The 13,584-nt window shown below is 37.3% G+C and overlaps 1 long non-coding RNA gene across 2 annotated transcripts; it reads left to right on the forward strand.

Annotated features, from left to right (window-relative positions):
* The first annotated feature begins 2,597 nt into the window (after positions 1 to 2,597).
* LOC148125313 (uncharacterized) lies at positions 2,598 to 9,498 on the forward strand. Of its 2 annotated transcripts, none has more exons than XR_015744419.1 (3): positions 2,598 to 2,688; positions 8,382 to 8,452; positions 8,926 to 9,498. It is a non-coding gene; the product is annotated as an uncharacterized LOC148125313 (long non-coding RNA). The 2 variants fall into 2 exon arrangements; XR_015744418.1 differs by having other exon boundaries at positions 2,645 to 2,829.
* Positions 9,499 to 13,584: the final 4,086 nt, after the last annotated feature.

Below are 13,584 nucleotides of genomic sequence, written 5' to 3' on the forward strand. Positions count from 1 at the left end.
CTAAAATTTCAAAACTATTCTTTTTACCGACATTTAGTGGACAAGATACAAATTGCGTCCTTCAGATTCTAATAAACTGAAAATGTTCTAAATACAGACAACTGGGTTTAAAATATTTCTATTACATCTAGAATAAGGCAATTAATGTTCTTATAAGAAAATGAGGGGAAGTCCTAGAATTAAATAGTGCAAAATATTATAAAATATTTAACTTGGATCCTAACTCTGATTATCTGTATCTGTTTCAGGCTGGTATCAGGCTAGGATAAAATGCAGAGACAGTATTAGTATCACTTAGTGATAACCTTTGTCAGAGACTAGAATTTTAGGAGCATTCTCCAGCTATTGTTTTGGCTCTTGTAAAAATGACAGATTTAAGATTAGGCCTAGACCTCCTACCTTACTGAACTGAGAATTGGAATGCCCTGTTATTTAAACATTTTCAACATCAAAATAATAGAAAATATTCAGAGGTTATTTTGCTGCATTGTACTATGTCAAAGATTTTTCAAACCATATTTTTTTTCACTTCAAAGTGCACCATATTTACTGACACTGATCTTGGGGACAGAATACTCCCAGTCTACTAATGTAATATTATTCTTCCCTTTCACTAGTACTAAGCAGTGCTTTTGTTAATTTTTCCATTTTCTGTATGGCTACCAATACAATTACAGAATCTGCATATTTGCTAGTATGATAGTCTCCCTACACTGATTTTTTTTCATTAAATCGTTTTATAAAAATATCTATAACCATCAACCAATTACTTACAAATATATATATATTCTTCTAGTCCAAATCCTTGCTCAGGCAGGAACCCCCTGTACCATTTCAGACAAATAGTGGTTGAATATCTTATTAAAAACTCGTATTGGAACATCCACAACTTCTGGAGGCAAATAATTCCACTGATTGTTTTAATTGTCAGGAAATTTCTCCTTAGGTGTAGATTGCTTCTCTCCTTGATTAGTTTCCATCCATTGTTTTTTATCCTGCCATTGGAAAATAGATTGACCCCCCTCTTCTTTGTGGTAGCCCATTAGATATTGAAAAACTGCTGTCATTTCGTTCCTAGTCCTTCTTTTCATTAAAGTAGACATATCTAATTCCAGCAATTGTTCTTTACATTTTTAGCCTCCAGTTCCCTTATCATCTTTGTTGCTCTTCTGAGTACTCTTTCTAGAGTCTCAACATCTTTTTTAGATTGTGGCAACCAAAACTGTTCTTTAGATTTATTCTCCTGTTAAATTCCTGTTAGGAATTAAATTCTCCTTAGTATTTCAACTATGTGCATATTGCTTAACTATTATTCATTTGTGGACTGATTGACAACTTTTTTATTTTAGACAAATGTTGGTTGCCTTTTGAATTGTGGAAATCTTAAAACTAATTGCATTTTTATATACAAGCTTCTTCTGTTTACTGAGATTATAATTCAGGATGTTCATAAACTCAGCCATCACTTGATAATTTAATTCTTAATACTTTTTAGCAATTATTCTGTTTGTATTGCAAAAGCAATGAAGAGAATGGAACATTTCCATTCTTAAGAGCAATTCAAAGAAATAAAAGAGATTTGTAATCCATTTTAGCAGAGAGAATTCCAAATGCCCAAAATAAAATGCATAGTTTAAGATCAAGGACAAAAGTAGTTTCATTTATCAAGCTTAGTATATCTGCTATATCGTATATGCATGACAGAAACAAGAATATGAATAATATTGATGTCCAGTGAAACTGAATAATTTATAGTAAGTCCCACTTTACAGTGACATCACTATGCAAGCCCATCCTTAACATACCTGCACTGTGATATCTTTAGGGAAAAGCTTGCACATTGACATTACTATAGATCAGGGGTGTGTCATCATGTGATGTATTGTGTCTTTTCCCCCCTTCACTAGACTGGGCATGGACATGGCCAGCACGTCATATCTAGTCCGTGGGTCGCAAGTTTGAACAACCCTGCTCTAGATGCTCAGATGCATTTCTTGCTTTTTGCTTACTAGTTAAAAAGAGACAGAGAGAGAGGGAGGGAGGGAGGGAGAGAGAGAGAGACCAGGCAGCTAAGCTCACTTGTTTTCCACCAGTAATTGTCAATGATCATCTGAAAGTAGGCTGGCTGCAACTTTCTCTTACTAGCTTTTTCATTTTTATCAAGCATATTGGAAAATCCTTACTACAAGTAAATGGAAATGAGATAAAACAATGTACTGTTGGATTTAATAATGATCTCTTTATTTAAAAAAAAATCATAGTAGAAAATAAGAAATTCAAAGAAAAGCATTCAATTTTTTTTGACAGTTTTCAAAACAGAGTAAAGTAGAGTAGAGTAGAAAAGAACAGAACAGCTTTATTTGGCCAAGTGAAGAGGTGCTATTCAACTGGTTCACACCTATTTGGGAGAACCGGTAGCGGTGATTTGGTGTGGGTCGCAGAAATGGTGGCACCCCTGGCTGGCCATGCCCCTGAACTGGGTCACCCCATCGCCCGGTCGCCCACTTGTCCCGGTTGCTCTCCTAGCTTTCCATACCACATGGTGGCCATGGGTTAGCTCGGGTGGATATGCGCATGTGCAGCAGCCCCAGGACATCCACCTGCCTGCCCGAGCACGTTTTCTTCCTTCTCCTGGTGGCGGACACACCTCTTCCAGGCCCAGGCCAGCCCGGCCCAGCCAGCAAGCAGGTGGGTGGGCGGATATCCCGGGGCTTCTCACTCCCTTTGTCGCCAATGCCTGCAGCAGCAGCCCCTCAGCCAGCTTAGCCTGGAGCCACCGTTCCCAGGTTTTGCGGCTGGTCCTGCCCCTCACTCTCCTGGCCTGAGAAGGTAAGGGCAACGGCAGGGGATAGTAAAGAAGCTGAGTCCCTATCTTCCCCCCTCTCTCTCCCACTCTCTGTGTCTGTGCGTGCGTGCCGGTCGTGAGCGGAGCAGGAGGAGGAGGGTCGCCTGAAGGGACTGGCTGAATAAGGATCGCCAGCTGAGCTGGAAACATCTCATCGATTTCCATTTAACATTACCGGTGCCTCCAGCATCAGCCGCACAGAAGCAGATGCGCGTGTGTGCTTGCCATTCCCACCTACTCGCCCCTGTCCGCGCGTGGCGACCCTACCTCCCAATGAGGGAGAAGACTGTTTTTGTTTCAGTCCTCCCCCGTTGCTGAATTTCACCGCCACCTCCTCCTTGGGGGCAGCTGATCGTGGGACTTCTTATCTCCTCAAGTGCCAGCCTTGGTGTTACTCGCTGAAAGTGTGGGGAAAAACACACACACAGGGAGCCGAACCAGCGGCAGTCCCGGTAGTAGTCCCGGTAGCAGCAGCGGCGGTGTTTCACCCTGCCCCCAGCCATTAGCCACCCCGAGCTAAAGAAGCTGGCTGCATCGGGGGAGTGCAGACCAGCTGCAAAACAAGGCACCTTGGACTGTCCGCAGTTCTCCTTCTTCCTCTCCCCCATCCTCTTTTAGGGACTTCCCACCCACCACTCTGCTTGCTCTGTGCATGGGTCTGGCCAGCTGCCTCTTTCCTACGCTGCATTGCCCTCAGCGATTCCATTCAGTGCTTGCCCCCTCTCAGCCCTCCCCCCACCCCACCTCAGGCCATGAAAGAGATGAGTGAAGGAAAAGGGGGTGGGACTGATGCTGTGGAAGACGCCACCCGCGAAGGCAGAAAAAGGCCTGGGAAGAATGGAAAGAGCTTTTGCGAGTGCTCTCCTCTGAGCCCTACCGTCCACAACTCCCCCTCCTCACCTCTTCTCCTTCCCCCAGCCCTGCCAGTATAGTCTGCAAATACCCCCCACCTTCCACTCCATGCTGCAAAGCTTGACAGCCCCCCAAACGCTGCAGAGCTCCAACCCGCAGCATATTGCAAAGCTCAACTTCCCTCTCTTTTCGTCCCCATCATCCCGCCACCCTGAATGCCCTTGCTCGCCATGCTCCTTACGACAACCAGCAGAAAGCAAGTCAATGCAACTTTCCTTCTTCTTCAGGTTAGAGGGGGGAACCTTCCACTCAGGTGGTTCGTGCCCTGTGGAAGCTCCTCTCTTTGCCACCATCCCTTGAAAGTAGTGAAGAGCGCTTGGCCCAGCCATGGCTTTGAGAGAGAGAGAGAGAGACAGACACTGACACAGAGGGAGACAGAGATAGAGAGAGACAGAGATACATAGGGGAAGAGACCCATAGAGAGAGACACTCAGAGGGGGGGAGGAGAGAGAGAAAGAAAGAGAGAGAGAAAGAGAGGGAATGAGAGAGGAAGGGAGAGAGACAAGAAAGAAAAGAAAGAAAAAGAGAAAAAGAGAAAGGAAGCAAAAGGAAGAAAAGGGATAGACAAAGAAAGGGAGAGATGGAAGGAAGGGACAAAGAGAAAAAAAAAAGAAAGAGAGGGAGGGAGGGAGGAGACCATGAATGAGATATATGGATGGGTAGATAAATACATGGAAGGAAGGAAGGAAGGAGAAAGAAAAAAAAAGTAGAGGAAGGAAAGACACAAACCCTGGCTTCAGAATGCTCTTTGAAGCACACAGCAATCTAGGGCTGGCCTGCAAGGGATCTCGGAGGTCATCTAGTCCAGCCCCCTCATCCAGCAGGAGATCCTTACAGAATAATAGAATAGCAGGGTTAGAAGTAAGTGTGTGTGTGTGTGTGTGTGTGTGTGTGTGTGTATGGCTGTCAAAACTCCAAAACAGGTCAAGTAGCTCTGGGGAGATCAGTCATAAATTAGAACACTTGCTAAGCAACTGGCCATTAAGCGAGGACCATTTGTATTTGGTTTGCTGGCCACATGGTTGCCTGGCCACGCCCACCCACATGGCCACAAAGACATGCCCACCCAGTCACATGGCCACAAACCCATGCCCATCTGGTCATGTGACCACAAAGCCATCCCCATCTGGTCATGTGACCAAGCCATGCCCACAGTCACATGACCACCAAGCCACACCCACAAATTAAGCCACGCCTACAGAACCGGTAGTAAAAAAAAATTGAATACCACCACTGGCCAAGTGTGGTCAGATATGCAAGGAATCTGTCTCTAATACATAAGCAGTCAGTATACTTGCAAAACAGCAAAGAAATACATCATCATAGTCATCATCATCTGTCCAACATCAGGCAAAATCTACCTGATAATGAAAGATCCAGCAAAACAGGCAGCACCAGGCAAATTACAAGCCAATTACCTGCTTTCCAACAACTTTCAAATTGCTAACTGATGTGATAGCTGATGCAGCCCAACAGCATCTAGTGGAAAACAAGCTCTTTCCACCTAAGCAAAAAGGAAACTGCCCCAATAGCAAAGGAAAAAAATATCAACTCCTAATTGACAGGATGATTTTGGGAAGAGAAGGAAGACCAACCTGAATATAGCATGGATTGATTAAAAAAGCTATTTGACTCTCTTCCACATGACTGGATAATCAAGTGCCTAGAAATAACAGAAGTCAGTTGAAACATCAGATGCTTTGTGCAAAGATCAATAGCACAAAGGAAGACATGGGTGCAGATTAATAGTGAAAGACTGGGAGAGATTAATATCAAGAGAGGAATATGTCAAGGAGATTTACTATCTCCACTACTATTTAACAATGCACTGATTCTTCTGTCAACAATATTGAATAACTCAGGCCATGGCTATCAAACATCAAAAATACCTGCCAGACTATCCCACCTCTTTTACATGGATGATCTAAAAATTATATGGAAAAGCACCATCTGAAATAGAATCACTGCAATCAGATAACGCAATGGAGTTTGGACTGGACAAATGTGCCATACTGACAATCAGGGAAAAATAGTAAAAATTGAAATAATCAAGATACCTTATGAAAAGAACATCAAGAGTCTGGATAAAAATGATTGCTACAAACGCCTAGGTATCCCTTCAAGTTGACAACATCAAGAACACTGAAGTCAAGAAAAAGATTGGAGATGAATACATAAGAGAGTGAATGAGATGTTAAAGTCAAAACTTACTGGAGAAAATACCATCAAAGCAATCAACATCTGGGCAATTCCAGTTATTAGATACACAGCTGGAATAGTGGACTGGACTCAAGCAGAACTCAGAGCAAAGGATAGGAAGACCAGAAATATAATGACAATGAATAATGCCCCTCATTCTTACAGCGACATTGACAGATTCTACCTACCAAGGCAAATAGGTGGATATGGAATGTTGAAGTATATCAGATGGTTGAAGAGAAAAATAAGGCTTTGGAAAAATATCTGAAGGACAATGAAGAAGATGCACTGAAGTAATATACCTACACATTAGACAAAACTTAGTAGTCACTGTTTGTGTCAACTGCAAGAATTAGCTATTCAGGAGAGTGATGGCACAAAGGGAAAAAATGCTGTCCCTGTGTCTAGTTGGCATACAATATGCATCGCAAGTGAAAGAGCTGAAACAATTTGTGTCCAGGATGTGAGAGGTCTGCAGATATCTTCTCAGACTTCTTTCTAACCTGTGCAATATATAGGTCTTCTGCAGAAGGCAGACTGGTTGCAAGTATTTTTTCTTAACTATCCATTGGAGTCTGTACTTGTCCTGTGAGTTGCTGTTTCAAACAGAACATTATTTTTTGTGCCTTTTTAATAATGGTTCTGATGTTATGTCACTCTAAGTCCTGGGAAATTATAGAACTCAAAAACTTGAAGGATCTACTACTGTTGATACCATATTGTTGAATATGGAAAGAAGGGGTAAAATAGAAAACCTCTTCCTAAAATCCACTATCATCTCCTCAGTTTTAAGTATATTCAACTTTGGATTGTTACAGTTGCACTACAGGGTCAGTTGTTCAACCTTTCATCTATATGCAGATTCATCGCTGTCTTGAAATGAGGCCAAGACTGTTGTATCATCTGCAAACTTCAGAACTTTAACAGAGGATTCCCTTGAGGTGCAGTTATTGATATATAGAGAAAAGAGCAATAGAGAGAGTACACAACCCTGAGGGGTGCCTATGCCAATTGCTAATGTAGTGGTGTAATCATTTTATATGTTAGGTAACTATTATAACAGGACCAATGTAAAGTTTGTCTCAAAGACCATTGAGCTAATTTAGTGTAGTAGTTAAAACATCAGTCTAAAATCTGTTGATGGGGCATTTGTATCTGTAGAGTAGCAAATTAAGGAGAAAAAAGTAACATACCCCAAGGATAACAAACAGCAGCACTTAATGTAGCAGAAAAACAATACACTGAAAGAATCTCCAGAAAATGTGCCTAAGGTCTCTTTTGTGATAGATGAGAGGTGAACAATGGCCAAGTTGCCCCAATATTTCAACAAAACAGTTGTTGAAATACTGGTGGGGCAATCTGGCAGTGCTAATAAACCCATGATCACTACATCTAGCTTCTAGGAAATAATTACAAATTAATGATTTTCAGACACATATCCAAAATATCAAGCATATTGAAATGTGCTCTGTGTTTGCATTACTACATATTTGTGAGAAAGAATACATTCTTTAAGCAGTTTTATACTAATAGGAATCTGTTGTTGAATCACCTACTGTGGAGGGAACTCTGATTGAACTCTCTACTATGCATATTCATGACAAAAATTAAAAGAGATTATGCATAATTTACTGCTGTCTGGGAACAGAATTGACGTGTGATTTCAAAACTTACAGGGAATATTAAGAAATCACAAAGTCTTTTTAAAAATTCACTAACATTTGGGACATAATTAGTGTCAATAATTTCAACCACATAACTTTATTTATTTGATTGATTGATTGATTGATTTCTAGAGCCGCCCGTATCTATAAACAACTCTGGGTGGCTCACAATTCAAAACTTTCAAAGATGCCTATCCATTTACCACTTTACAACCTGCCAAGAGAATCAGTGATATCACTTGTTAACAAAATATGGAGTTAGATTACTGAAACTGATAAACTGATATTACAGATGGCATCATTGTAGCTACAAAGACATATCCAAACAAATATTTATAAGCTATATTCTACAGACTGTATTTTTGAAATAGTCTTAAAAAGTATATAAAATATTACACAATATAGACAGTATACAGAAAATTGATGTCTTATTATGTCTTAGACATTATGTACTTAGATCAGTACATCAGTTAACTATTAAATAAAAATAATTTGAAAATCCCCATTCTATTTTAAGCTGCCAAAATAATACATTTAGTGAAAAATCTATATCAAAGTGAACTGTCAACCACAGGCAAGCCATTTGCAAAGACGGAGACGCTAAAATGCATCTTAGTTATGTCCACTTCACTGCAGCAAGTGACCTCCAGGTCCTTAGTGATTCATTTTAAAAACACTTTAGACAAGGCAGTGTTATGTGTGTTGCACAGAAGTCTGTTTCACATTTCTTTTAAAATTAAATGCCAATATTCTTTGACAAGGTTGAAAATGACAAGATGAAGAAGCAACAATGAGAAATGAACAAAAAAGTACAGGCATTTCAATGTTGCAGGTGAGTACATTACACTGCGATCACATTTTCACCCATAAGAACTCATCTTCTAAAATTATTCTTATTTTCTGCTCTTAGGCTTTGCTTTATTTTATTATGGCTTTACCTTTGCTCACAGATAGTTAGAAAGAGGGGACAAAATTACAGATATACTGTAACCAGTTTGGATGTACAACTTGTAAATTTAATGTGAATACAATCACATCCTATACAGCAACTGTTTATCAACAGGAATTTAATAATGTATGATAAAGCAACAATGTATTGCTTATTCACATTTTTTTAGTTAGTAATTTGTGCTAATGAAGAATAGTATGTGAATATGGAAGGCATTAGATAGTTGAACACAATGGCTTACTGCTTTTGCTTCTTGAGCATTCAAGTTAATTGCTACACTTGCACTATTTTGTCAGAATCTCTTGCCCATCTTATTTTTTTATGTTATTATGACTTAAATAAGCTTTTACTTTCAGAAAGGAGTAAAACCTGAAAAATGAATCCCATCCAAATTGAAAATAATGAGCCAAAGAAGCACACTGCTAATAAAATTTCAGGTAGAAAAAAAAAACCCTTGAAAATTGAAAATGAAACCCTTGAAAATAAAAATGCCACCAGACTTGAAATTCTAGACCTAGAAAACTTTGAATTATGCCGTCTTCGGTCTGATCTAAATATGGTATATAAAATCATACATTGCAATGACTTACCTGTCAATGAATGTTTCAGCTTCAATCATAACAACACAAGAGCACACAATAGATACAAATTCAAGGTTAATCGCATCAAACTTGATTGCAGGAAATACGACTTCAGCAACAGAGTGGTCAATGTCTGGAATACTCTACCTGACTCTGTGGTTTCTTCCCCAAACCCCAAAAACTTTAACCTTAGACTGTCTACTATTGACCTCACCCCTTTCCTAAGAGGTCTATAGGGGGCGTGCATAAGCGCACCAACGTGCCTACCATCCCTGTCCTATTGTTTCTTTTATTTTTCTTATATGTACCCATTTCATGTATTCATAACTATGTATATACTTATATCTATTATCTTGTAAGAGATTGACAAATCAAAAAAATTTTTAAAAAAATTGAGGAGAAATTGAAATTCTCAAGTCTTTTGAAAGAAATGAAAAGACATGCAGCATTGGTCTTATGGGTAACAATAAATACACCCAGATAATATTAAGAATAGCATGTAGTAGCTGTGAGTTCAGGAGAACCTCCAAGTCAGGGTTCTGTCCTTCAGTCCATCAACAGAGAGCAAAGAACATTAAAAAAGAAAGAAAGAAACTCTGTTCTATACTATAACTAAATACTGTATGTTCTATCATTATGCCATTCCTTTTTTACTATAGACAAACAATAACAATTTCTACTCGTTAAAAAACTAGACTTTCCATTAATCTTATAGTCACATTTTGTATTGAAACAAATGAAAAATTCTGGAGCTTTACTAAATTTGCTTCATTGATATACAGTATACATATTCCCCAAACAAGCCTAATGATGCTCTCTCCACATATCCTGTCGTGGTATTTGTAAGAATTATTACATCGAGAAGATGCCAGATTAAAGAAGGCTGCATTAGGACCAGGTTTTGCATTTGTTTTGCATATGTAAAAATTGTTGTAATACCCTGTTGAATTGGAATAGCAGCACATAATATGTTTAGGTAGATAAGCAAACATATGAAATGTATAGTATTTCTCCCCTTTACCTCTTTTAAGGGAGAAAGCTGATTAAAGCTGAACTTCTGTGTAACAGAATGTTTGTTTCAAACACTTTCTCTGGTATCTTGTCACTTGTGGAATATGCTTTCTCAAGGCATTATTTCAAGCAATCTTTCATCTCACTGTCCTTTGGGCCTTAATAGGAAGAGATCTTGAAACTGTATCATCAGGGGTCTCTAATCTTGGCAACTTTAAGACTTGTGGACTTCAACTCCAGGAATTTCCCAGCCAGCCATGCTGACTGGGCAATTCTGGGAGTTGAAGTCTACAAATCTTAAAGTTGCCAAAGTACATGACAAAATGTCTAATAGAAAAATGAAAACTTAGAATTTTTAGACTACATTTACTCCCTTAGATCACTTGCAATCCTACATAGTCAATTAAGCTGGGTGGTTATCTTGGTGGATAAAAGTATAGAATAAGTAACAAAACCTCTAGTCCAACATTTTTCTAATACAGCATGTCTACTGCTACAGTAATATTGATACATAGCTATCAAGCTTTCCTTTAAGGCCTCTTGTGATGGAAATTCTTTCAGTTTCCAAGGTAATCCATTCTTCTCCAGAATTGCTTGTATTCCTGTATCAATAGAAAAATTGCCTGTATCAATAGAAAAAAAAATGCTTAATTTTTAATGTTGCTTGTTTTGAACTTAATAGTATTTGTATCATTTCTTAACTAAAGTTGTTCCCCCATGGCACTACTTTCATTGTTTCACTCTATTATGTTGCCTATTAAGTAATTTCTTCTCAAGGTTAAACATATTTGGCTAACCATTTCTAATATGATGTAGTTCCTATTCTTGAATATTTTACTTTTCCATTTTTGAAGAGGAACGTATTTCTACTTTGCCTATTTCTCTCCCAGCTCTGAGCCTTATACAAACTAACTTGTACAGTATGTCTACGAAAACGATGAAGGCAAGCACTCTGTTGTTTGGAAAGCAAAGCAACAGAGGATGAAGCAAAAAGAAAATTGATTTCTGTATAGCAAAGCAACAACAGATATGGAGTTATGAAAAGGATTGAGCCTTCGGTAGCTAAACAAGGATTGACAATAAACAAAGTTTTGCATGTAATGTCTGTAGGAGAATCAAGAGTTGGATATTATATTGCGCTCTTCGAAAATTCAACAAGATATCCCAGAAAAGTCCTAAACTATATAGACATCGGTTCAATTTCACATGACACAATTTTACATGACACCCAACTTTCATGAAGATATAATCAGATAAAGATTATAACCAGAGGACGTTATCAGAAAAAAAGACATCTTCCTGTGTTTTAAATTTAGGACTAAAGTAGCGGTATCTATTCCTTTTAAGTACTCCATAAAATTTTTTGCTTTTGTATGTTGCCATGTCTACATGTCCAAAGGTTTGTTTTGAATAAAAAAAAAACATGAGGCACAAATAAATTATATCAGAATGCATTTGTGATGAAACAAAGTATGGTGCTCAAAATTCTTGGCAAACAAACTCAGCAACATTTTGTAAAACATGATTTGATGTTAGAATGCCAAATTACACATCATGACTGATCAACTAACTGTGACTTTGTATAATAAAGACTCCACATGGATCATGTTGCTCAAATAACATCTTGAATATAGAGGCAGACAATATTATTCAGAATCACCTACAAAGAGCTTAGTATTTCCTTTCCATTTATAGCTGTCTGATAAGGTTGCTTAAGATAACAGTAGAAAAGATGATTTTGGAATGAAACCCCCAACACCATAAGAAAATTCTATTTATTTTAGGTTAAAAATGGCATTACTAATATCATAATTTGTTTAAATTCTATAAAACACATGAAACAGTTTGGTTTATTGAATAAATTATAACATTTAGAGAATGAATATCCTAGAAAAATATAATACAATGGCTGTTAAGTGTAACTTTTTTCTCTGGAACTGTCTTGATGGCTAACTTTTATAAGTTTGGCAATATCTATAACTTTTTTAAACTTATAGTTGAATTTAAGGCAGATTATTTTAAGAAAGTCTATACTGATATTTTCATATCCTTTGCTAGCATATTCTTTATGTCTTATTTTTTAAATAAAGTTTTATTTGGGTTTTCACACATACAAAATACAAGTAAAACATCTTTTTTGAAAATAGTATGGTCCTGGGTTGAACTTCTTTATACAGACACAAAACTCAATTTCATGCTCCTTTTTGTGTTCCATTCCATATCTTATACTATTCTACATTTTCTATATAGTTTTTCCCCTCTTTTAATTTTCTCAATTTTATTTTGATTATCTCATCTCAATTCAAATCATTATATTTATACTTTTGTCTGTTCTGTTTCAATTTCATATTTTCTTTTCTCATTAAACAAGTTTTCTCCTGTAGTTACTAAGTGGAGTATGACACCTTTATATCTTTTAATTACATCCATTCAACTCTTATTTAAAATTCAATATATACCTTAAGGTTATGACCTTCAATATAATACATAATACATAACTTCCAATCAAATTCTGCTTGGTACATTCTTATAATACACACTATATTCTTTAAAAAAAAAGGATTATAAATATATGTAATTATAAACCCTCATTCCATTCCAATTCAGTTCTATCATTAATAATCATTAAAATCTTAACATCTTTAACATTTCTTTTCAATTAAATATCATACTTCCTTAAATACATGTATAATCTCCATAATTAATTTTTCCCTTATTTCTCTTCACGTATGTTTTTTAAATCATTAAATATTCATTTTGGTACATTTATTGACAAACATTCCACTGAATTACAATAGCTATTTTATCAAACATTTTAATCATACATTGTTGCATATTTTCTAAAATTATTTCTATTTCTAATATAACAATACTATCTTATGTACCTTTGCAGAATCCCTTTTTCCATTAAATTTTCACCCATTATTTCTAACTAGGCCCTGTTTTTCTATATTTTTTTTCTGTCCTTTATAACTTCTTTTCCTTTCTTTCTTCCCTCTCATCTTCTCCCTCCCCCTTTTACCCCCTTGTCTCTCTACTTCTAATTCTCTCTTCTGCATTCCCTCTTCTGTTGCTTTCTGATTTTATACTTATTTTTCACTCTATTTTTTTTTGGGGGGGGGTTGTTTTTCCCAATCTTAAACTTTCCATTCTCTTCCCCCCTTCCCCTTTCCCCCCCAAGTAATCTAAGATTACTTGTTCATTAAAGATGGCTTCTTCTTTGTCACAATCTTCTTGTTCTGCAGGCATTTCTTGTTGTTTCTCATAGTTCCAAATCTCCATTTCTAAGAACTGAAATACAAAGCCAAAAGAACCTCTCCCTTCTTGTACATCTTCTTTGTACTTTTTAAGTTCCATTTTCAGTTCTTCTAAAAGTGGAACTATTTTAAACAGTTTTAAACAACCACCCGATTGATTTTAATC

The sequence above is a fragment of the Pseudonaja textilis genome, chromosome 7 (genome assembly GCF_049901715.1).
Source record: "Pseudonaja textilis isolate UNSWEBS1 chromosome 7, rPseTex1.2, whole genome shotgun sequence".
In the NCBI taxonomy this organism is placed as follows: domain Eukaryota; kingdom Metazoa; phylum Chordata; class Lepidosauria; order Squamata; family Elapidae; genus Pseudonaja; species Pseudonaja textilis.